At 40.8% G+C, this 23,843-nt stretch overlaps 26 non-coding genes across 26 annotated transcripts; 23 read left to right on the plus strand and 3 right to left on the minus strand.

Annotated features, from left to right (window-relative positions):
* The first annotated feature begins 682 nt into the window (after window positions 1-682).
* TRNAT-AGU (transfer RNA threonine (anticodon AGU)) lies at window positions 683-756 on the plus strand. Its single transcript has one exon. It is a non-coding gene; the product is annotated as a tRNA-Thr (tRNA).
* A 710-nt stretch (window positions 757-1,466) lies between these two features.
* TRNAT-AGU (transfer RNA threonine (anticodon AGU)) lies at window positions 1,467-1,540 on the plus strand. The gene has a single exon. It is a non-coding gene; the product is annotated as a tRNA-Thr (tRNA).
* A 767-nt stretch (window positions 1,541-2,307) lies between these two features.
* TRNAT-AGU (transfer RNA threonine (anticodon AGU)) lies at window positions 2,308-2,381 on the plus strand. The gene has a single exon. It is a non-coding gene; the product is annotated as a tRNA-Thr (tRNA).
* A 1,607-nt stretch (window positions 2,382-3,988) lies between these two features.
* TRNAT-AGU (transfer RNA threonine (anticodon AGU)) lies at window positions 3,989-4,062 on the plus strand. The gene has a single exon. It is a non-coding gene; the product is annotated as a tRNA-Thr (tRNA).
* Window positions 4,063-4,299: 237 nt separating this feature from the next.
* Window positions 4,300-4,372, minus strand: TRNAK-UUU (transfer RNA lysine (anticodon UUU)). Its single transcript has one exon. It is a non-coding gene; the product is annotated as a tRNA-Lys (tRNA).
* A 457-nt stretch (window positions 4,373-4,829) lies between these two features.
* On the plus strand, window positions 4,830-4,903 carry TRNAT-AGU (transfer RNA threonine (anticodon AGU)). Its single transcript has one exon. It is a non-coding gene; the product is annotated as a tRNA-Thr (tRNA).
* A 1,608-nt stretch (window positions 4,904-6,511) lies between these two features.
* TRNAT-AGU (transfer RNA threonine (anticodon AGU)) lies at window positions 6,512-6,585 on the plus strand. Its single transcript has one exon. It is a non-coding gene; the product is annotated as a tRNA-Thr (tRNA).
* Window positions 6,586-8,192: 1,607 nt separating this feature from the next.
* TRNAT-AGU (transfer RNA threonine (anticodon AGU)) lies at window positions 8,193-8,266 on the plus strand. Its single transcript has one exon. It is a non-coding gene; the product is annotated as a tRNA-Thr (tRNA).
* A 764-nt stretch (window positions 8,267-9,030) lies between these two features.
* TRNAT-AGU (transfer RNA threonine (anticodon AGU)) lies at window positions 9,031-9,104 on the plus strand. Its single transcript has one exon. It is a non-coding gene; the product is annotated as a tRNA-Thr (tRNA).
* A 766-nt stretch (window positions 9,105-9,870) lies between these two features.
* TRNAT-AGU (transfer RNA threonine (anticodon AGU)) lies at window positions 9,871-9,944 on the plus strand. Its single transcript has one exon. It is a non-coding gene; the product is annotated as a tRNA-Thr (tRNA).
* Window positions 9,945-10,708: 764 nt separating this feature from the next.
* Window positions 10,709-10,782, plus strand: TRNAT-AGU (transfer RNA threonine (anticodon AGU)). The gene has a single exon. It is a non-coding gene; the product is annotated as a tRNA-Thr (tRNA).
* Window positions 10,783-11,548: 766 nt separating this feature from the next.
* On the plus strand, window positions 11,549-11,622 carry TRNAT-AGU (transfer RNA threonine (anticodon AGU)). Its single transcript has one exon. It is a non-coding gene; the product is annotated as a tRNA-Thr (tRNA).
* A 710-nt stretch (window positions 11,623-12,332) lies between these two features.
* TRNAT-AGU (transfer RNA threonine (anticodon AGU)) lies at window positions 12,333-12,406 on the plus strand. The gene has a single exon. It is a non-coding gene; the product is annotated as a tRNA-Thr (tRNA).
* A 767-nt stretch (window positions 12,407-13,173) lies between these two features.
* On the plus strand, window positions 13,174-13,247 carry TRNAT-AGU (transfer RNA threonine (anticodon AGU)). Its single transcript has one exon. It is a non-coding gene; the product is annotated as a tRNA-Thr (tRNA).
* A 1,607-nt stretch (window positions 13,248-14,854) lies between these two features.
* Window positions 14,855-14,928, plus strand: TRNAT-AGU (transfer RNA threonine (anticodon AGU)). The gene has a single exon. It is a non-coding gene; the product is annotated as a tRNA-Thr (tRNA).
* A 237-nt stretch (window positions 14,929-15,165) lies between these two features.
* On the minus strand, window positions 15,166-15,238 carry TRNAK-UUU (transfer RNA lysine (anticodon UUU)). The gene has a single exon. It is a non-coding gene; the product is annotated as a tRNA-Lys (tRNA).
* A 457-nt stretch (window positions 15,239-15,695) lies between these two features.
* Window positions 15,696-15,769, plus strand: TRNAT-AGU (transfer RNA threonine (anticodon AGU)). The gene has a single exon. It is a non-coding gene; the product is annotated as a tRNA-Thr (tRNA).
* Window positions 15,770-16,520: 751 nt separating this feature from the next.
* Window positions 16,521-16,594, plus strand: TRNAT-AGU (transfer RNA threonine (anticodon AGU)). Its single transcript has one exon. It is a non-coding gene; the product is annotated as a tRNA-Thr (tRNA).
* Window positions 16,595-17,361: 767 nt separating this feature from the next.
* Window positions 17,362-17,435, plus strand: TRNAT-AGU (transfer RNA threonine (anticodon AGU)). The gene has a single exon. It is a non-coding gene; the product is annotated as a tRNA-Thr (tRNA).
* Window positions 17,436-18,199: 764 nt separating this feature from the next.
* On the plus strand, window positions 18,200-18,273 carry TRNAT-AGU (transfer RNA threonine (anticodon AGU)). The gene has a single exon. It is a non-coding gene; the product is annotated as a tRNA-Thr (tRNA).
* Window positions 18,274-19,039: 766 nt separating this feature from the next.
* TRNAT-AGU (transfer RNA threonine (anticodon AGU)) lies at window positions 19,040-19,113 on the plus strand. Its single transcript has one exon. It is a non-coding gene; the product is annotated as a tRNA-Thr (tRNA).
* A 710-nt stretch (window positions 19,114-19,823) lies between these two features.
* On the plus strand, window positions 19,824-19,897 carry TRNAT-AGU (transfer RNA threonine (anticodon AGU)). Its single transcript has one exon. It is a non-coding gene; the product is annotated as a tRNA-Thr (tRNA).
* A 767-nt stretch (window positions 19,898-20,664) lies between these two features.
* On the plus strand, window positions 20,665-20,738 carry TRNAT-AGU (transfer RNA threonine (anticodon AGU)). Its single transcript has one exon. It is a non-coding gene; the product is annotated as a tRNA-Thr (tRNA).
* Window positions 20,739-22,345: 1,607 nt separating this feature from the next.
* TRNAT-AGU (transfer RNA threonine (anticodon AGU)) lies at window positions 22,346-22,419 on the plus strand. Its single transcript has one exon. It is a non-coding gene; the product is annotated as a tRNA-Thr (tRNA).
* A 237-nt stretch (window positions 22,420-22,656) lies between these two features.
* Window positions 22,657-22,729, minus strand: TRNAK-UUU (transfer RNA lysine (anticodon UUU)). Its single transcript has one exon. It is a non-coding gene; the product is annotated as a tRNA-Lys (tRNA).
* Window positions 22,730-23,186: 457 nt separating this feature from the next.
* On the plus strand, window positions 23,187-23,260 carry TRNAT-AGU (transfer RNA threonine (anticodon AGU)). Its single transcript has one exon. It is a non-coding gene; the product is annotated as a tRNA-Thr (tRNA).
* The last annotated feature ends 583 nt before the right edge of the window (window positions 23,261-23,843 follow it).

Genomic DNA, 23,843 nt, shown 5'->3' on the forward strand with positions numbered 1-23,843 from the left:
CAGGCTTGATATGTTGGCAAAGCATCCAAGAACTCTGGACTCCACTACCTTAGAGTCATATTGCCCAAGGTTGCGATGCCATCAGAAATAGCACATATTAGAATGAGCAATTCATATTTCCTGCTAAATTTTTTGTAAAAGAAGCAAAGGTACGCCTGAACAGGGACTTGAACCCTGGACCCTCAGATTAAAAGTCTGATGCTCTACCGACTGAGCTATCCAGGCAGATGGATGACTGCCATTTGAAACTTGATTTTCACTCTACAGCACCTCCATACATGGCTACCTCACTGGTCAATAAAGGAAATGAATTACTAGTGCATTACACACATTTTGACACTGGAGACATAACTTTTTTCAGTCATTCCGTATCCAGATATAGAGATTTGCAGCATCTAGGACTTTAATGTTCACCCACTTACGGATTTGAATGTTTTGCCACATTCATGAGTGCAAACTTGCTCCCCAGTAAAGACGAACATGTGCTCCTCAATGCACACACTGGGCAATGCAGTCCACTCTAAATCGACGATTAATGACATGCTCGTTTTGTGCAATGGAGTTTCAGTCAATTGGAAAACATTTTGTAAAGTTATATTGCAACAGAACCCCAGCCTTAAAAAAAGTGGATTTCACTTCTAAATGATTACATGATGAAGGACAGGAGATCAGATGCAAAAGAGGTGCTGTGGCTTAGTTGGTTAAAGCGCCTGTCTAGTAAACAGGAGATCCTGAGTTCGAATCTCAGCAGCACCTGTCTGCTTTTTTTTCAACCAATCTGTCTCCCCAATATTAAAACTTTGTACAAAGATTGTTATTTCATGCTATTTAGAAGCACAGTCAGGCTTGAAACGTTGGCAAAGCATCCAAGAATTCTGGACTCTACTACCTTAGAGTCATATTGCCCAAGGTTGCGATGCCATCAGAAATAGCACATATTAGAATGAGCAATTCATATTTCCTGCTAAATTTTTTGTAAAAGAAGCAAAGATACGCCTGAACAGGGACTTGAACCCTGGACCCTAAGATTAAAAGTCTGATGCACTCTACAGCACCTCCATACATGGCTACCTCACTGGTCAATAAAGGAAATGAATTACTAGTGCATTACACACATTTTGACACTGGAGACATAACTTTTTTCAGTCATTCCGTATCCAGATATAGAGATTTGCAGCATCTAGGACTTTAATGTTCACCCACTTACGGATTTGAATGTTTTGCCACATTAATGAGTGCAAACTTGCTCCCCAGTAAAGACGAACATGTGCTCCTCAATGCACACACTGGGCAATGCAGTCCACTCTAAATCGACGATTAATGACATGCTCGTTTTGTGCAATGGAGTTTCAGTCAATTGGAAAACATTTTGAAAAGTTATATTGCAACAGAAGCCCAGCCTTAAAAAAGTGGATTTCACTTCTAAATGATTACATGAGGAAGGAAAGGAGACCAGATGCAAAAAAGGTGCTGTGGCTTAGTTGGTTAAAGCGCCTGTCTAGTAAACAGGAGATCCTGAGTTCGAATCTCAGCAGCGCCTGTCTGCTTTTTTTCGACCAATCTGTCTCCCCAATATTAAAACTTTGTACAAAGATTGCTATTTCATGCTATTTAGAAGCACAGTCAGACTTGATATGTTGGCAAAGCATCCAAGAACTCTGGACTCCACTACCTTAGAGTCATATTGCCCAAGGTTGCGATGCCATCAGAAATAGCACATATTAGAATGAGCAATTCATATTTCCTGCTTAATTTTTTGTAAAAGAAGCAAAGGTACGCCTGAACAGGGACTTGAACCCTGGACCCTCAGATTAAAAGTCTGATGCTCTACCGACTGAGCTATCCAGGCACAAGGATCACTGCCCATTTGAAACTTGATTTTCACTCTACAGCACCTCCATACATGGCTACCTCACTGGTCAATAAAGGAAATGAATTACTAGTGCATTACACACATTTTGACACTGGAGACATAACTTTTTTCAGTCATTCCGTATCCAGATATAGAGATTTGCAGCATCTAGGACTTTAATGTTCACCCACTTACGGATTTGAATGTTTTGCCACATTCATGAGTGCAAACTTGCTCCCCAGTAAAGACGAACATGTGCTCCTCAATGCACAAACTGGGCAATGCAGTCCACTCTAAATCGACGATTAATGACATGCTCGTTTTGTGCAATGGAGTTTCAGTCAATTGGAAAACATTTTGCAAAGTTATATTGCAACAGAAGCCCAGCCTTAAAAAAAGTGGATTTCACTTCTAAATGATTACATGAGGAAGGACAGGAGATCAGATGCAAAAGAGGTGCTGTGGCTTAGTTGGTTAAAGCGCCTGTCTAGTAAACAGGAGATCCTGAGTTCGAATCTCAGCAGCACCTGTCTGCTTTTTTTTCAACCAATCTGTCTCCCCAATATTAAAACTTTGTACAAAGATTGTTATTTCATGCTATTTAGAAGCACAGTCAGGCTTGAAACGTTGGCAAAGCATCCAAGAATTCTGGACTCCACTACCTTAGAGTCATATTGCCCAAGGTTGCGATGCCATCAGAAATAGCACATATTAGAATGAGCAATTCATATTTCCTGCTAAATTTTTTGTAAAAGAAGCAAAGATACGCCTGAACAGGGACTTGAACCCTGGACCCTCAGATTAAAAGTCTGATGCTCTACCGACTGAGCTATCCAGGCACAGGGATCACTGCCCATTTGAAACTTGATTTTCACTCTACAGCACCTCCATACATGGCTACCTCACTGGTCAATAAAGGAAATGAATAACTAGTGCATTACACACATTTTGACACTGGAGACATAACTTTTTTCAGTCATTCCGTATCCAGATATAGAGATTTGCAGCATCTAGGACTTTAATGTTCACCCACTTACGGATTTGAATGTTTTGCCACATTAATGAGTGCAAACTTGCTCCCCAGTAAAGACGAACATGTGCTCCTCAATGCACACACTGGGCAATGCAGTCCACTCTAAATCGACGATTAATGACATGCTCGTTTTGTGCAATGGAGTTTCAGTCAATTGGAAAACATTTTGAAAAGTTATATTGCAACAGAAGCCCAGCCTTAAAAAAGTGGATTTCACTTCTAAATGATTACATGAGGAAGGAAAGGAGACCAGATGCAAAAAAGGTGCTGTGGCTTAGTTGGTTAAAGCGCCTGTCTAGTAAACAGGAGATCCTGAGTTTGAATCTCAGCAGCGCCTGTCTGCTTTTTTTCGACCAATCTGTCTCCCCAATATTAAAACTTTGTACAAAGATTGCTATTTCATGCTATTTAGAAGCACAGTCAGGCTTGAAATGTTGGCAAAGCATCCAAGAACTCTGGACTCCACTACCTTAGAGTCATATTGCCCAAGGTTGCGATGCCATCAGAAATAGCACATATTAGAATGGGCAATTCATATTTCCTGCTTAATTTTTTGTAAAAGAAGCAAAGGTACGCCTGAACAGGAACTTGAACCCTGGACCCTCAGATTAAAAGTCTGATGCTCTACCGACTGAGCTATCAAGGCACAGGGATCACTGCCCATTTGAAACTTGATTTTCACTCTACAGCACCTCCATACATGGCTACCTCACTGGTCAATAAAGGAAATGAATTACTAGTGCATTACACACATTTTGACACTGGAGACATAACTTTTTTCAGTCATTCCGTATCCAGATATAGAGATTTGCAGCATCTAGGACTTTAATGTTCACCCACTTACGGATTTGAATGTTTTGCCACATTCATGAGTGCAAACTTGCTCCCCAGTAAAGACGAACATGTGCTCCTCAATGTACACACTGGGCAATGAAGTCCACTCTAAATCGACGATTAATGACATGCTCGTTTTGTGCAATGGAGTTTCAGTCAATTGGAAAACATTTTGAAAAGTTATATTGCAATAGAAGCCCAGCCTTAAAAAAGTGGATTTCACTTCTAAATGATTACATGAGGAAGGAAAGGAGAGCAGATGCAAAAAAGGTGCTGTGGCTTAGTTGGTTAAAGCGCCTGTCTAGTAAACAGGAGATCCTGAGTTCGAATCTCAGCAGCGCCTGTCTGCTTTTTTTTCGACCAATCTGTCTCCCCAATATTAAAACTTTGTACAAAGATTGCTATTTCATGCTATTTAGAAGCACAGTCAGGCTTGAAATGTTGGCAAAGCATCCAAGAACTCTGGACTCCACTACCTTAGAGTCATATTGCCCAAGGTTGCGATGCCATCAGAAATAGCACATATTAGAATGAGCAATTCATATTTCCTGCTTAATTTTTTGTAAAAGAAGCAAAGGTACGCCTGAACAGGGACTTGAACCCTGGACCCTCAGATTAAAAGTCTGATGCTCTACCAACTGAGCTATCCAGGCACAAGGATCACTGCCCATTTGAAACTTGATTTTCACTCTACAGCACCTCCATACATGGCTACCTCACTGGTCAATAAAGGAAATGAATTACTAGTGCATTACACACATTTTGACACTGGAGACATAACTTTTTTCAGTCATTCCGTATCCAGATATAGAGATTTGCAGCATCTAGGACTTTAATGTTCACCCACTTACGGATTTGAATGTTTTGCGACATTCATGAGTGCAAACTTGCTCCCCAGTAAAGACGAACATGTGCTCCTCAATGCACACACTGGGCAATGCAGTCCACTCTAAATCGACGATTAATGACATGCTCGTTTTGTGCAATGGAGTTTCAGTCAATTGGAAAACATTTTGAAAAGTTATATTGCAACAGAAGCCCAGCCTTAAAAAAGTGGATTTCACTTCTAAATGATTACATGAGGAAGGAAAGGAGACCAGATGCAAAAAAGGTGCTGTGGCTTAGTTGGTTAAAGCGCCTGTCTAGTAAACAGGAGATCCTGAGTTCGAATCTCAGCAGCGCCTGTCTGCTTTTTTTTCGACCAATCTGTCTCCCCAATATTAAAACTTTGTACAAAGATTGCTATTTCATGCTATTTAGAAGCACAGTCAGGCTTGAAATGTTGGCAAAGCATCCAAGAACTCTGGACTCCACTACCTTAGAGTCATATTGCCCAAGGTTGCGATGCCATCAGAAATAGCACATATTAGAATGAGCAATTCATATTTCCTGCTTAATTTTTTGTAAAAGAAGCAAAGGTACGCCTGAACAGGGACTTGAACCCTGGACCCTCAGATTAAAAGTCTGATGCTCTACCGACTGAGCTATCCAGGCAGATGGATCACTGCCATTTGAAACTTGATTTTCACTCTACAGCACCTCCACACATGGCTACCTCACTGGTCAATAAAGGAAATGAATTACTAGTGCATTACACACATTTTGACACTGGAGACATAACTTTTTTCAGTCATTCCGTATCCAGATATAGAGATTTGCAGCATCTAGGACTTTAATGTTCACCCACTTACGGATTTGAATGTTTTGCCACATTCATGAGTGCAAACTTGCTCCCCAGTAAAGACGAACATGTGCTCCTCAATGCACACACTGGGCAATGCAGTCCACTCTAAATCGACGATTAATGACATGCTCGTTTTGTGCAATGGAGTTTCAGTCAATTGGAAAACATTTTGAAAAGTTATATTGCAACAGAAGCCCAGCCTTAAAAAAGTGGATTTCACTTCTAAATGATTACATGAGGAAGGAAAGGAGACCAGATGCAAAAAAGGTGCTGCGGCTTAGTTGGTTAAAGCGCCTGTCTAGTAAACAGGAGATCCTGAGTTCGAATCTCAGCAGCGCCTGTCTGCTTTTTTTTCGACCAATCTGTCTCCCCAATATTAAAACTTTGTACAAAGATTGCTATTTCATGCTATTTAGAAGCACAGTCAGGCTTGAAATGTTGGCAAAGCATCCAAGAACTCTGGACTCCACTACCTTAGAGTCATATTGCCCAAGGTTGCGATGCCATCAGAAATAGCACATATTAGAATGAGCAATTCATATTTCCTGCTTAATTTTTTGTAAAAGAAGCAAAGGTACGCCTGAACAGGGACTTGAACCCTGGACCCTCAGATTAAAAGTCTGATGCTCTACCGACTGAGCTATCCAGGCACAGGGATCACTGCCCATTTGAAACTTGATTTTCACTCTACAGCACCTCCATACATGGCTACCTCACTGGTCAATAAAGGAAATGAATTACTAGTGCATTACACACATTTTGACACTGGAGACATAACTTTTTTCAGTCATTCCGTATCCAGATATAGAGATTTGCAGCATCTAGGACTTTAATGTTCACCCACTTACGGATTTGAATGTTTTGCCACATTCATGAGTGCAAACTTGCTCCCCAGTAAAGGCAAACATGTGCTCCTCAATACACACACTGGGCAATGCAGTCCACTCTAAATCAACGATTAATGACATGCTCGTTTTGTGCAATGGAGTTTCAGTCAATTGGAAAACATTTTGTAAAGTTATATTGCAACAGAAGCCCAGCCTTAAAAAAAGTGGATTTCACTTCTAAATGATTACATGAGGAAGGACAGGAGATCAGATGCAAAAGAGGTGCTGTGGCTTAGTTGGTTAAAGCGCCTGTCTAGTAAACAGGAGATCCTGAGTTCGAATCTCAGCAGCGCCTGTCTGCTTTTTTTTCGACCAATCTGTCTCCCCAATATTAAAACTTTGTACAAAGATTGTTATTTCATGCTATTTAGAAGCACAGTCAGGCTTGAAATGTTGGCAAAGCATCCAAGAATTCTGGACTCCACTACCTTAGAGTCATATTGCCCAAGGTTGCGATGCCATCAGAAATAGCACATATTAGAATGAGCAATTCATATTTCCTGCTAAATTTTTTGTAAAAGAAGCAAAGATACACCTGAACAGGGACTTGAACCCTGGACCCTCAGATTAAAAGTCTGATGCTCTACCGACTGAGCTATCCAGGCAGATGGATCACTGCCATTTGAAACTTGATTTTCACTCTACAGCACCTCCATACATGGCTACCTCACTGGTCAATAAAGGAAATGAATTACTAGTGCATTACACACATTTTGACACTGGAGACATAACTTTTTTCAGTCATTCCGTATCCAGATATAGAGATTTGCAGCATCTAGGACTTTAATGTTCACCCACTTACGGATTTGAATGTTTTGCCACATTCATGAGTGCAAACTTGCTCCCCAGTAAAGACGAACATGAGCTCCTCAATGCACACACTGGGCAATGCAGTCCACTCTAAATCGACGATTAATGACATGCTCGTTTTGTGCAATGGAGTTTCAGTCAATTGGAAAACATTTTGAAAAGTTATATTGCAACAGAAGCCCAGCCTTAAAAAAGTGGATTTCACTTCTAAATGATTACATGAGGAAGGAAAGGAGACCAGATGCAAAAAAGGTGCTGCGGCTTAGTTGGTTAAAGCGCCTGTCTAGTAAACAGGAGATCCTGAGTTCGAATCTCAGCAGCGCCTGTCTGCTTTTTTTTCGACCAATCTGTCTCCCCAATATTAAAACTTTGTACAAAGATTGCTATTTTATGCTATTTAGAAGCACAGTCAGGCTTGAAATGTTGGCAAAGCATCCAAGAACTCTGGACTCCACCACCTTAGAGTCATATTGCCCAAGGTTGCGATGCCATCAGAAATAGCACATATTAGAATGAGCAATTCATATTTCCTGCTAAATTTTTTGTAAAAGAAGCAAAGGTACGCCTGAACAGGGACTTGAACCCTGGACCCTCAGATTAAAAGTCTGATGCTCTACCGACTGAGCTATCCAGGCACATGGATCACTGCCCATTTGAAACTTGATTTTCACTCTACAGCACCTCCATACATGGCTACCTCACTGGTCAATAAAGGAAATGAATTACTAGTGCATTACACACATTTTGACACTGGAGACATAACTTTTTTCAGTCATTCCGTATCCAGATATAGCGATTTGCAGCATCTAGGACTTTAATGTTCACCCACTTACGGATTTTAATGTTTTGCCACATTCATGAGTGCAAACTTGCTCCCCAGTAAAGACGAACATGTGCTCCTCAATGCACACACTCGGCAATGCAGTCCACTCTAAATCGACGATTAATGACATGCTCGTTTTGTGCAATGGAGTTTCAGTCAATTGGAAAACATTTTGAAAAGTTATATTGCAACAGAAGCCCAGCCTTAAAAAAGTGGATTTCACTTCTAAATGATTACATGAGGAAGGAAAGGAGACCAGATGCAAAAAAGGTGCTGTGGCTTAGTTGGTTAAAGCGCCTGTCTAGTAAACAGGAGATCCTGAGTTCGAATCTCAGCAGCGCCTGTCTGCTTTTTTTCGACCAATCTGTCTCCCCAATATTAAAACTTTGTACAAAGATTGCTATTTCATGCTATTTAGAAGCACAGTCAGGCTTGATATGTTGGCAAAGCATCCAAGAACTCTGGACTCCACTACCTTAGAGTCATATTGCCCAAGGTTGCGATGCCATCAGAAATAGCACATATTAGAATGAGCAATTCATATTTCCTGCTTAATTTTTTGTAAAAGAAGCAAAGGTACGCCTGAACAGGGACTTGAATCCTGGACCCTCAGATTAAAAGTCTGATGCTCTACCGACTGAGCTATCCAGGCAGATGGATCACTGCCATTTGAAACTTGATTTTCACTCTACATCACCTCCATACATGGCTACCTCACTGGTCAATAAAGGAAATGAATTACTAGTGCATTACACACATTTTGACACTGGAGACATAACTTTTTTCAGTCATTCCGTATCCAGATATAGAGATTTGCAGCATCTAGGACTTTAATGTTCACCCACTTACGGATTTGAATGTTTTGCCACATTAATGAGTGCAAACTTGCTCCCCAGTAAAGACGAACATGTGCTCCTCAATGCACACACTGGGCAATGCAGTCCACTCTAAATCGACGATTAATGACATGCTCGTTTTGTGCAATGGAGTTTCAGTCAATTGGAAAACATTTTAAAAGTTATATTGCAACAGAAGCCCAGCCTTAAAAAAGTGGATTTCACTTCTAAATGATTACATGAGGAAGGAAAGGAGACCAGATGCGAAAAAGGTGCTGTGGCTTAGTTGGTTAAAGCGCCTGTCTAGTAAACAGGAGATCCTGAGTTCGAATCTCAGCAGCGCCTGTCTGCTTTTTTTCGACCAATCTGTCTCCCCAATATTAAAACTTTGTACAAAGATTGCTATTTCATGCTATTTAGAAGCACAGTCAGGCTTGATATGTTGGCAAAGCATCCAAGAACTCTGGACTCCACTACCTTAGAGTCATATTGCCCAAGGTTGCGATGCCATCAGAAATAGCACATATTAGAATGAGCAATTCATATTTCCTGCTAAATTTTTTGTAAAAGAAGCAAAGGTACGCCTGAACAGGGACTTGAACCCTGGACCCTCAGATTAAAAGTCTGATGCTCTACCGACTGAGCTATCCAGGCACATGGATCACTGCCCATTTGAAACTTGATTTTCACTCTACAGCACCTCCATACATGGCTACCTCACTGGTCAATAAAGGAAATGAATTACTAGTGCATTACACACATTTTGACACTGGAGACATAACTTTTTTCAGTCATTCCGTATCCAGATATAGCGATTTGCAGCATCTAGGACTTTAATGTTCACCCACTTACGGATTTTAATGTTTTGCCACATTCATGAGTGCAAACTTGCTCCCCAGTAAAGACGAACATGTGCTCCTCAATGCACACACTCGGCAATGCAGTCCACTCTAAATCGACGATTAATGACATGCTCGTTTTGTGCAATGGAGTTTCAGTCAATTGGAAAACATTTTGAAAAGTTATATTGCAACAGAAGCCCAGCCTTAAAAAAGTGGATTTCACTTCTAAATGATTACATGAGGAAGGAAAGGAGACCAGATGCAAAAAAGGTGCTGTGGCTTAGTTGGTTAAAGCGCCTGTCTAGTAAACAGGAGATCCTGAGTTCGAATCTCAGCAGCGCCTGTCTGCTTTTTTTCGACCAATCTGTCTCCCCAATATTAAAACTTTGTACAAAGATTGCTATTTCATGCTATTTAGAAGCACAGTCAGGCTTGATATGTTGGCAAAGCATCCAAGAACTCTGGACTCCACTACCTTAGAGTCATATTGCCCAAGGTTGCGATGCCATCAGAAATAGCACATATTAGAATGAGCAATTCATATTTCCTGCTTAATTTTTTGTAAAAGAAGCAAAGGTACGCCTGAACAGGGACTTGAATCCTGGACCCTCAGATTAAAAGTCTGATGCTCTACCGACTGAGCTATCCAGGCAGATGGATCACTGCCATTTGAAACTTGATTTTCACTCTACATCACCTCCATACATGGCTACCTCACTGGTCAATAAAGGAAATGAATTACTAGTGCATTACACACATTTTGACACTGGAGACATAACTTTTTTCAGTCATTCCGTATCCAGATATAGAGATTTGCAGCATCTAGGACTTTAATGTTCACCCACTTACGGATTTGAATGTTTTGCCACATTAATGAGTGCAAACTTGCTCCCCAGTAAAGACGAACATGTGCTCCTCAATGCACACACTGGGCAATGCAGTCCACTCTAAATCGACGATTAATGACATGCTCGTTTTGTGCAATGGAGTTTCAGTCAATTGGAAAACATTTTAAAAGTTATATTGCAACAGAAGCCCAGCCTTAAAAAAGTGGATTTCACTTCTAAATGATTACATGAGGAAGGAAAGGAGACCAGATGCGAAAAAGGTGCTGTGGCTTAGTTGGTTAAAGCGCCTGTCTAGTAAACAGGAGATCCTGAGTTCGAATCTCAGCAGCGCCTGTCTGCTTTTTTTCGACCAATCTGTCTCCCCAATATTAAAACTTTGTACAAAGATTGCTATTTCATGCTATTTAGAAGCACAGTCAGGCTTGATATGTTGGCAAAGCATCCAAGAACTCTGGACTCCACTACCTTAGAGTCATATTGCCCAAGGTTGCGATGCCATCAGAAATAGCACATATTAGAATGAGCAATTCATATTTCCTGCTTAATTTTTTGTAAAAGAAGCAAAGGTACGCCTGAACAGGGACTTGAACCCTGGACCCTCAGATTAAAAGTCTGATGCTCTACCGACTGAGCTATCCAGGCAGATGGATGACTGCCATTTGAAACTTGATTTTCACTCTACAGCACCTCCATACATGGCTACCTCACTGGTCAATAAAGGAAATGAATTACTAGTGCATTACACACATTTTGACACTGGAGACATAACTTTTTTCAGTCATTCCGTATCCAGATATAGAGATTTGCAGCATCTAGGACTTTAATGTTCACCCACTTACGGATTTGAATGTTTTGCCACATTCATGAGTGCAAACTTGCTCCCCAGTAAAGACGAACATGTGCTCCTCAATGCACACACTGGGCAATGCAGTCCACTCTAAATCGACGATTAATGACATGCTCGTTTTGTGCAATGGAGTTTCAGTCAATTGGAAAACATTTTGTAAAGTTATATTGCAACAGAAGCCCAGCCTTAAAAAAAGTGGATTTCACTTCTAAATGATTACATGAGGAAGGACAGGAGATCAGATGCAAAAGAGGTGCTGTGGCTTAGTTGGTTAAAGCGCCTGTCTAGTAAACAGGAGATCCTGAGTTCGAATCTCAGCAGCACCTGTCTGCTTTTTTTTCAACCAATCTGTCTCCCCAATATTAAAACTTTGTACAAAGATTGTTATTTCATGCTATTTAGAAGCACAGTCAGGCTTGAAACGTTGGCAAAGCATCCAAGAATTCTGGACTCTACTACCTTAGAGTCATATTGCCCAAGGTTGCGATGCCATCAGAAATAGCACATATTAGAATGAGCAATTCATATTTCCTGCTAAATTTTTTGTAAAAGAAGCAAAGATACGCCTGAACAGGGACTTGAACCCTGGACCCTAAGATTAAAAGTCTGATGCACTCTACAGCACCTCCATACATGGCTACCTCACTGGTCAATAAAGGAAATGAATTACTAGTGCATTACACACATTTTGACACTGGAGACATAACTTTTTTCAGTCATTCCGTATCCAGATATAGAGATTTGCAGCATCTAGGACTTTAATGTTCACCCACTTACGGATTTGAATGTTTTGCCACATTAATGAGTGCAAACTTGCTCCCCAGTAAAGACGAACATGTGCTCCTCAATGCACACACTGGGCAATGCAGTCCACTCTAAATCGACGATTAATGACATGCTCGTTTTGTGCAATGGAGTTTCAGTCAATTGGAAAACATTTTGAAAAGTTATATTGCAACAGAAGCCCAGCCTTAAAAAAGTGGATTTCACTTCTAAATGATTACATGAGGAAGGAAAGGAGACCAGATGCAAAAAAGGTGCTGTGGCTTAGTTGGTTAAAGCGCCTGTCTAGTAAACAGGAGATCCTGAGTTCGAATCTCAGCAGCGCCTGTCTGCTTTTTTTCGACCAATCTGTCTCCCCAATATTAAAACTTTGTACAAAGATTGCTATTTCATGCTATTTAGAAGCACAGTCAGGCTTGATATGTTGGCAAAGCATCCAAGAACTCTGGACTCCACTACCTTAGAGTCATATTGCCCAAGGTTGCGATGCCATCAGAAATAGCACATATTAGAATGAGCAATTCATATTTCCTGCTTAATTTTTTGTAAAAGAAGCAAAGGTACGCCTGAACAGGGACTTGAACCCTGGACCCTCAGATTAAAAGTCTGATGCTCTACCGACTGAGCTATCCAGGCACAAGGATCACTGCCCATTTGAAACTTGATTTTCACTCTACAGCACCTCCATACATGGCTACCTCACTGGTCAATAAAGGAAATGAATTACTAGTGCATTACACACATTTTGACACTGGAGACATAACTTTTTTCAGTCATTCCGTATCCAGATATAGAGATTTGCAGCATCTAGGACTTTAATGTTCACCCACTTACGGATTTGAATGTTTTGCCACATTCATGAGTGCAAACTTGCTCCCCAGTAAAGACGAACATGTGCTCCTCAATGCACAAACTGGGCAATGCAGTCCACTCTAAATCGACGATTAATGACATGCTCGTTTTGTGCAATGGAGTTTCAGTCAATTGGAAAACATTTTGCAAAGTTATATTGCAACAGAAGCCCAGCCTTAAAAAAAGTGGATTTCACTTCTAAATGATTACATGAGGAAGGACAGGAGATCAGATGCAAAAGAGGTGCTGTGGCTTAGTTGGTTAAAGCGCCTGTCTAGTAAACAGGAGATCCTGAGTTCGAATCTCAGCAGCACCTGTCTGCTTTTTTTTCAACCAATCTGTCTCCCCAATATTAAAACTTTGTACAAAGATTGTTATTTCATGCTATTTAGAAGCACAGTCAGGCTTGAAACGTTGGCAAAGCATCCAAGAATTCTGGACTCCACTACCTTAGAGTCATATTGCCCAAGGTTGCGATGCCATCAGAAATAGCACATATTAGAATGAGCAATTCATATTTCCTGCTAAATTTTTTGTAAAAGAAGCAAAGATACGCCTGAACAGGGACTTGAACCCTGGACCCTCAGATTAAAAGTCTGATGCTCTACCGACTGAGCTATCCAGGCACAGGGATCACTGCCCATTTGAAACTTGATTTTCACTCTACAGCACCTCCATACATGGCTACCTCACTGGTCAATAAAGGAAATGAATAACTAGTGCATTACACACATTTTGACACTGGAGACATAACTTTTTTCAGTCATTCCGTATCCAGATATAGAGATTTGCAGCATCTAGGACTTTAATGTTCACCCACTTACGGATTTGAATGTTTTGCCACATTAATGAGTGCAAACTTGCTCCCCAGTAAAGACGAACATGTGCTCCTCAATGCACACACTGGGCAATGCAGTCCACTCTAAATCGACGATTAATGACATGCTCGTTTTGTGCAATGGAGTTTCAGTCAATTGGAAAACATTTTGAAAAGTTATATTGCAACAGAAGCCCAGCCTTAAAAAAGTGGATTTCACTTCTAAATGATTACATGAGGAAGGAAAGGAGAGCAGATGCAAAAAAGGTGCTGTGGCTTAGTTGGTTAAAGCGCCTGTCTAGTAAACAGGAGATCCTGAGTTTGAATCTCAGCAGCGCCTGTCTGCTTTTTTTCGACCAATCTGTCTCCCCAATATTAAAACTTTGTACAAAGATTGCTATTTCATGCTATTTAGAAGCACAGTCAGGCTTGAAATGTTGGCAAAGCATCCAAGAACTCTGGACTCCACTACCTTAGAGTCATATTGCCCAAGGTTGCGATGCCATCAGAAATAGCACATATTAGAATGGGCAATTCATATTTCCTGCTTAATTTTTTGTAAAAGAAGCAAAGGTACGCCTGAACAGGAACTTGAACCCTGGACCCTCAGATTAAAAGTCTGATGCTCTACCGACTGAGCTATCAAGGCACAGGGATCACTGCCCATTTGAAACTTGATTTTCACTCTACAGCACCTCCATACATGGCTACCTCACTGGTCAATAAAGGAAATGAATTACTAGTGCATTACACACATTTTGACACTGGAGACATAACTTTTTTCAGTCATTCCGTATCCAGATATAGAGATTTGCAGCATCTAGGACTTTAATGTTCACCCACTTACGGATTTGAATGTTTTGCCACATTCATGAGTGCAAACTTGCTCCCCAGTAAAGACGAACATGTGCTCCTCAATGCACACACTGGGCAATGAAGTCCACTCTAAATCGACGATTAATGACATGCTCGTTTTGTGCAATGGAGTTTCAGTCAATTGGAAAACATTTTGAAAAGTTATATTGCAATAGAAGCCCAGCCTTAAAAAAGTGGATTTCACTTCTAAATGATTACATGAGGAAGGAAAGGAGAGCAGATGCAAAAAAGGTGCTGTGGCTTAGTTGGTTAAAGCGCCTGTCTAGTAAACAGGAGATCCTGAGTTCGAATCTCAGCAGCGCCTGTCTGCTTTTTTTTCGACCAATCTGTCTCCCCAATATTAAAACTTTGTACAAAGATTGCTATTTCATGCTATTTAGAAGCACAGTCAGGCTTGAAATGTTGGCAAAGCATCCAAGAACTCTGGACTCCACTACCTTAGAGTCATATTGCCCAAGGTTGCGATGCCATCAGAAATAGCACATATTAGAATGAGCAATTCATATTTCCTGCTTAATTTTTTGTAAAAGAAGCAAAGGTACGCCTGAACAGGGACTTGAACCCTGGACCCTCAGATTAAAAGTCTGATGCTCTACCAACTGAGCTATCCAGGCACAAGGATCACTGCCCATTTGAAACTTGATTTTCACTCTACAGCACCTCCATACATGGCTACCTCACTGGTCAATAAAGGAAATGAATTACTAGTGCATTACACACATTTTGACACTGGAGACATAACTTTTTTCAGTCATTCCGTATCCAGATATAGAGATTTGCAGCATCTAGGACTTTAATGTTCACCCACTTACGGATTTGAATGTTTTGCCACATTCATGAGTGCAAACTTGCTCCCCAGTAAAGACGAACATGTGCTCCTCAATGCACACACTGGGCAATGCAGTCCACTCTAAATCGACGATTAATGACATGCTCGTTTTGTGCAATGGAGTTTCAGTCAATTGGAAAACATTTTGAAAAGTTATATTGCAACAGAAGCCCAGCCTTAAAAAAGTGGATTTCACTTCTGAATGATTACATGAGGAAGGAAAGGAGACCAGATGCAAAAAAGGTGCTGTGGCTTAGTTGGTTAAAGCGCCTGTCTAGTAAACAGGAGATCCTGAGTTCGAATCTCAGCAGCGCCTGTCTGCTTTTTTTTGGACCAATCTGTCTCCCCAATATTAAAACTTTGTACAAAGATTGCTATTTCATGCTATTTAGAAGCACAGTCAGGCTTGAAATGTTGGCAAAGCATCCAAGAACTCTGGACTCCACTACCTTAGAGTCATATTGCCCAAGGTTGCGATGCCATCAGAAACAGCACATATTAGAATGAGCAATTCATATTTCCTGCTTAATTTTTTGTAAAAGAAGCAAAGGTACGCTGAACAGGGACTTGAACCCTGGACCCTCAGATCAACCGACTGAGCTATCCAGGCAGATGGATCACTGCCATTTGAAACTTGATTTTCACTCTACAGCACCTCCATACATGGCTACCTCACTGGTCAATAAAGGAAATGAATTACTAGTGCATTACACACATTTTGACACTGGAGACATAACTTTTTTCAGTCATTCCGTATCCAGATATAGAGATTTGCAGCATCTAGGACTTTAATGTTCACCCACTTACGGATTTGAATGTTTTGCCACATTCATGAGTGCAAACTTGCTCCCCAGTAAAGACGAACATGTGCTCCTCAATGCACACACTGGGCAATGCAGTCCACTCTAAATCGACGATTAATGACATGCTCGTTTTGTGCAATGGAGTTTCAGTCAATTGGAAAACATTTTGTAAAGTTATATTGCAACAGAAGCCCAGCCTTAAAAAAAGTGGATTTCACTTCTAAATGATTACATGAGGAAGGACAGGAGATCAGATGCAAAAGAGGTGCTGTGGCTTAGTTGGTTAAAGCGCCTGTCTAGTAAACAGGAGATCCTGAGTTCGAATCTCAGCAGCACCTGTCTGCTTTTTTTTCAACCAATCTGTCTCCCCAATATTAAAACTTTGTACAAAGATTGTTATTTCATGCTATTTAGAAGCACAGTCAGGCTTGAAACGTTGGCAAAGCATCCAAGAATTCTGGACTCTACTACCTTAGAGTCATATTGCCCAAGGTTGCGATGCCATCAGAAATAGCACATATTAGAATGAGCAATTCATATTTCCTGCTAAATTTTTTGTAAAAGAAGCAAAGATACGCCTGAACAGGGACTTGAACCCTGGACCCTAAGATTAAAAGTCTGATGCTCTACCGACTGAGCTATCCAGGCACATGGATCACTGCCCATTTGAAACTTGATTTTCACTCTACAGCACCTCCATACATGGCTACCTCACTGGTCAATAAAGGAAATGAATTACTAGTGCATTACACACATATTGACACTGGAGACATAACTTTTTTCAGTCATTCCGTATCCAGATATAGCGATTTGCAGCATCTAGGACTTTAATGTTCACCCACTTACGGATTTTAATGTTTTGCCACATTCATGAGTGCAAACTTGCTCCCCAGTAAAGACGAACATGTGCTCCTCAATGCACACACTCGGCAATGCAGTCCACTCTAAATCGACGATTAATGACATGCTCGTTTTGTGCAATGGAGTTTCAGTCAATTGGAAAACATTTTGAAAAGTTATATTGCAACAGAAGCCCAGCCTTAAAAAAGTGGATTTCACTTCTAAATGATTACATGAGGAAGGAAAGGAGACCAGATGCAAAAAAGGTGCTGTGGCTTAGTTGGTTAAAGCGCCTGTCTAGTAAACAGGAGATCCTGAGTTCGAATCTCAGCAGCGCCTGTCTGCTTTTTTTCGACCAATCTGTCTCCCCAATATTAAAACTTTGTACAAAGATTGCTATTTCATGCTATTTAGAAGCACAGTCAGGCTTGATATGTTGGCAAAGCATCCAAGAACTCTGGACTCCACTACCTTAGAGTCATATTGCCCAAGGTTGCGATGCCATCAGAAATAGCACATATTAGAATGAGCAATTCATATTTCCTGCTTAATTTTTTGTAAAAGAAGCAAAGGTACGCCTGAACAGGGACTTGAATCCTGGACCCTCAGATTAAAAGTCTGATGCTCTACCGACTGAGCTATCCAGGCAGATGGATCACTGCCATTTGAAACTTGATTTTCACTCTACATCACCTCCATACATGGCTACCTCACTGGTCAATAAAGGAAATGAATTACTAGTGCATTACACACATTTTGACACTGGAGACATAACTTTTTTCAGTCATTCCGTATCCAGATATAGAGATTTGCAGCATCTAGGACTTTAATGTTCACCCACTTACGGATTTGAATGTTTTGCCACATTAATGAGTGCAAACTTGCTCCCCAGTAAAGACGAACATGTGCTCCTCAATGCACACACTGGGCAATGCAGTCCACTCTAAATCGACGATTAATGACATGCTCGTTTTGTGCAATGGAGTTTCAGTCAATTGGAAAACATTTTAAAAGTTATATTGCAACAGAAGCCCAGCCTTAAAAAAGTGGATTTCACTTCTAAATGATTACATGAGGAAGGAAAGGAGACCAGATGCGAAAAAGGTGCTGTGGCTTAGTTGGTTAAAGCGCCTGTCTAGTAAACAGGAGATCCTGAGTTCGAATCTCAGCAGCGCCTGTCTGCTTTTTTTCGACCAATCTGTCTCCCCAATATTAAAACTTTGTACAAAGATTGCTATTTCATGCTATTTAGAAGCACAGTCAGGCTTGATATGTTGGCAAAGCATCCAAGAACTCTGGACTCCACTACCTTAGAGTCATATTGCCCAAGGTTGCGATGCCATCAGAAATAGCACATATTAGAATGAGCAATTCATATTTCCTGCTAAATTTTTTGTAAAAGAAGCAAAGGTACGCCTGAACAGGGACTTGAACCCTGGACCCTCAGATTAAAAGTCTGATGCTCTACCGACTGAGCTATCCAGGCAGATGGATGACTGCCATTTGAAACTTGATTTTCACTCTACAGCACCTCCATACATGGCTACCTCACTGGTCAATAAAGGAAATGAATTACTAGTGCATTACACACATTTTGACACTGGAGACATAACTTTTTTCAGTCATTCCGTATCCAGATATAGAGATTTGCAGCATCTAGGACTTTAATGTTCACCCACTTACGGATTTGAATGTTTTGCCACATTCATGAGTGCAAACTTGCTCCCCAGTAAAGACGAACATGTGCTCCTCAATGCACACACTGGGCAATGCAGTCCACTCTAAATCGACGATTAATGACATGCTCGTTTTGTGCAATGGAGTTTCAGTCAATTGGAAAACATTTTGTAAAGTTATATTGCAACAGAACCCCAGCCTTAAAAAAAGTGGATTTCACTTCTAAATGATTACATGATGAAGGACAGGAGATCAGATGCAAAAGAGGTGCTGTGGCTTAGTTGGTTAAAGCGCCTGTCTAGTAAACAGGAGATCCTGAGTTCGAATCTCAGCAGCACCTGTCTGCTTTTTTTTCAACCAATCTGTCTCCCCAATATTAAAACTTTGTACAAAGATTGTTATTTCATGCTATTTAGAAGCACAGTCAGGCTTGAAACGTTGGCAAAGCATCCAAGAATTCTGGACTCTACTACCTTAGAGTCATATTGCCCAAGGTTGCGATGCCATCAGAAATAGCACATATTAGAATGAGCAATTCATATTTCCTGCTAAATTTTTTGTAAAAGAAGCAAAGATACGCCTGAACAGGGACTTGAACCCTGGACCCTAAGATTAAAAGTCTGATGCACTCTACAGCACCTCCATACATGGCTACCTCACTGGTCAATAAAGGAAATGAATTACTAGTGCATTACACACATTTTGACACTGGAGACATAACTTTTTTCAGTCATTCCGTATCCAGATATAGAGATTTGCAGCATCTAGGACTTTAATGTTCACCCACTTACGGATTTGAATGTTTTGCCACATTAATGAGTGCAAACTTGCTCCCCAGTAAAGACGAACATGTGCTCCTCAATGCACACACTGGGCAATGCAGTCCACTCTAAATCGACGATTAATGACATGCTCGTTTTGTGCAATGGAGTTTCAGTCAATTGGAAAACATTTTGAAAAGTTATATTGCAACAGAAGCCCAGCCTTAAAAAAGTGGATTTCACTTCTAAATGATTACATGAGGAAGGAAAGGAGACCAGATGCAAAAAAGGTGCTGTGGCTTAGTTGGTTAAAGCGCCTGTCTAGTAAACAGGAGATCCTGAGTTCGAATCTCAGCAGCGCCTGTCTGCTTTTTTTCGACCAATCTGTCTCCCCAATATTAAAACTTTGTACAAAGATTGCTATTTCATGCTATTTAGAAGCACAGTCAGACTTGATATGTTGGCAAAGCATCCAAGAACTCTGGACTCCACTACCTTAGAGTCATATTGCCCAAGGTTGCGATGCCATCAGAAATAGCACATATTAGAATGAGCAATTCATATTTCCTGCTTAATTTTTTGTAAAAGAAGCAAAGGTACGCCTGAACAGGGACTTGAACCCTGGACCCTCAGATTAAAAGTCTGATGCTCTACCGACTGAGCTATCCAGGCACAAGGATCACTGCCCATTTGAAACTTGATTTTCACTCTACAGCACCTCCATACATGGCTACCTCACTGGTCAATAAAGGAAATGAATTACTAGTGCATTACACACATTTTGACACTGGAGACATAACTTTTTTCAGTCATTCCGTATCCAGATATAGAGATTTGCAGCATCTAGGACTTTAATGTTCACCCACTTACGGATTTGAATGTTTTGCCACATTCATGAGTGCAAACTTGCTCCCCAGTAAAGACGAACATGTGCTCCTCAATGCACAAACTGGGCAATGCAGTCCACTCTAAATCGACGATTAATGACATGCTCGTTTTGTGCAATGGAGTTTCAGTCAATTGGAAAACATTTTGCAAAGTTATATTGCAACAGAAGCCCAGCCTTAAAAAAAGTGGATTTCACTTCTAAATGATTACATGAGGAAGGACAGGAGATCAGATGCAAAAGAGGTGCTGTGGCTTAGTTGGTTAAAGCGCCTGTCTAGTAAACAGGAGATCCTGAGTTCGAATCTCAGCAGCACCTGTCTGCTTTTTTTTCAACCAATCTGTCTCCCCAATATTAAAACTTTGTACAAAGATTGTTATTTCATGCTATTTAGAAGCACAGTCAGGCTTGAAACGTTGGCAAAGCATCCAAGAATTCTGGACTCCACTACCTTAGAGTCATATTGCCCAAGGTTGCGATGCCATCAGAAATAGCACATATTAGAATGAGCAATTCATATTTCCTGCTAAATTTTTTGTAAAAGAAGCAAAGATACGCCTGAACAGGGACTTGAACCCTGGACCCTCAGATTAAAAGTCTGATGCTCTACCGACTGAGCTATCCAGGCACAGGGATCACTGCCCATTTGAAACTTGATTTTCACTCTACAGCACCTCCATACATGGCTACCTCACTGGTCAATAAAGGAAATGAATAACTAGTGCATTACACACATTTTGACACTGGAGACATAACTTTTTTCAGTCATTCCGTATCCAGATATAGAGATTTGCAGCATCTAGGACTTTAATGTTCACCCACTTACGGATTTGAATGTTTTGCCACATTAATGAGTGCAAACTTGCTCCCCAGTAAAGACGAACATGTGCTCCTCAATGCACACACTGGGCAATGCAGTCCACTCTAAATCGACGATTAATGACATGCTCGTTTTGTGCAATGGAGTTTCAGTCAATTGGAAAACATTTTGAAAAGTTATATTGCAACAGAAGCCCAGCCTTAAAAAAGTGGATTTCACTTCTAAATGATTACATGAGGAAGGAAAGGAGACCAGATGCAAAAAAGGTGCTGTGGCTTAGTTGGTTAAAGCGCCTGTCTAGTAAACAGGAGATCCTGAGTTTGAATCTCAGCAGCGCCTGTCTGCTTTTTTTCGACCAATCTGTCTCCCCAATATTAAAACTTTGTACAAAGATTGCTATTTCATGCTATTTAGAAGCACAGTCAGGCTTGAAATGTTGGCAAAGCATCCAAGAACTCTGGACTCCACTACCTTAGAGTCATATTGCCCAAGGTTGCGATGCCATCAGAAATAGCACATATTAGAATGGGCAATTCATATTTCCTGCTTAATTTTTTGTAAAAGAAGCAAAGGTACGCCTGAACAGGAACTTGAACCCTGGACCCTCAGATTAAAAGTCTGATGCTCTACCGACTGAGCTATCAAGGCACAGGGATCACTGCCCATTTGAAACTTGATTTTCACTCTACAGCACCTCCATACATGGCTACCTCACTGGTCAATAAAGGAAATGAATTACTAGTGCATTACACACATTTTGACACTGGAGACATAACTTTTTTCAGTCATTCCGTATCCAGATATAGAGATTTGCAGCATCTAGGACTTTAATGTTCACCCACTTACGGATTTGAATGTTTTGCCACATTCATGAGTGCAAACTTGCTCCCCAGTAAAGACGAACATGTGCTCCTCAATGTACACACTGGGCAATGAAGTCCACTCTAAATCGACGATTAATGACATGCTCGTTTTGTGCAATGGAGTTTCAGTCAATTGGAAAACATTTTGAAAAGTTATATTGCAATAGAAGCCCAGCCTTAAAAAAGTGGATTTCACTTCTAAATGATTACATGAGGAAGGAAAGGAGAGCAGATGCAAAAAAGGTGCTGTGGCTTAGTTGGTTAAAGCGCCTGTCTAGTAAACAGGAGATCCTGAGTTCGAATCTCAGCAGCGCCTGTCTGCTTTTTTTTCGACCAATCTGTCTCCCCAATATTAAAACTTTGTACAAAGATTGCTATTTCATGCTATTTAGAAGCACAGTCAGGCTTGAAATGTTGGCAAAGCATCCAAGAACTCTGGACTCCACTACCTTAGAGTCATATTGCCCAAGGTTGCGATGCCATCAGAAATAGCACATATTAGAATGAGCAATTCATATTTCCTGCTTAATTTTTTGTAAAAGAAGCAAAGGTACGCCTGAACAGGGACTTGAACCCTGGACCCTCAGATTAAAAGTCTGATGCTCTACCAACTGAGCTATCCAGGCACAAGGATCACTGCCCATTTGAAACTTGATTTTCACTCTACAGCACCTCCATACATGGCTACCTCACTGGTCAATAAAGGAAATGAATTACTAGTGCATTACACACATTTTGACACTGGAGACATAACTTTTTTCAGTCATTCCGTATCCAGATATAGAGATTTGCAGCATCTAGGACTTTAATGTTCACCCACTTACGGATTTGAATGTTTTGCCACATTCATGAGTGCAAACTTGCTCCCCAGTAAAGACGAACATGTGCTCCTCAATGTACACACTGGGCAATGAAGTCCACTCTAAATCGACGATTAATGACATGCTCGTTTTGTGCAATGGAGTTTCAGTCAATTGGAAAACATTTTGAAAAGTTATATTGCAACAGAAGCCCAGCCTTAAAAAAGTGGATTTCACTTCTGAATGATTACATGAGGAAGGAAAGGAGACCAGATGCAAAAAAGGTGCTGTGGCTTAGTTGGTTAAAGCGCCTGTCTAGTAAACAGGAGATCCTGAGTTCGAATCTCAGCAGCGCCTGTCTGCTTTTTTTTGGACCAATCTGTCTCCCCAATATTAAAACTTTGTACAAAGATTGCTATTTCATGCTATTTAGAAGCACAGTCAGGCTTGAAATGTTGGCAAAGCATCCAAGAACTCTGGACTCCACTACCTTAGAGTCATATTGCCCAAGGTTGCGATGCCATCAGAAACAGCGCATATTAGAATGAGCAATTCATATTTCCTGCTTAATTTTTTGTAAAAGAAGCAAAGGTACGCTGAACAGGGACTTGAACCCTGGACCCTCAGATCAACCGACTGAGCTATCCAGGCAGATGGATCACTGCCATTTGAAACTTGATTTTCACTCTACAGCACCTCCATACATGGCTACCTCACTGGTCAATAAAGGAAATGAATTACTAGTGCATTACACACATTTTGACACTGGAGACATAACTTTTTTCAGTCATTCCGTATCCAGATATAGAGATTTGCAGCATCTAGGACTTTAATGTTCACCCACTTACGGATTTGAATGTTTTGCCACATTCATGAGTGCAAACTTGCTCCCCAGTAAAGACGAACATGTGCTCCTCAATGCACACACTGGGCAATGCAG

This window comes from Ambystoma mexicanum, unplaced genomic scaffold, assembly GCF_040938575.1.
Source record: "Ambystoma mexicanum isolate Mex_15411 unplaced genomic scaffold, UKY_AmexF1_1 Mex_scaf1, whole genome shotgun sequence".
NCBI classification, from domain to species: domain Eukaryota; kingdom Metazoa; phylum Chordata; class Amphibia; order Caudata; family Ambystomatidae; genus Ambystoma; species Ambystoma mexicanum.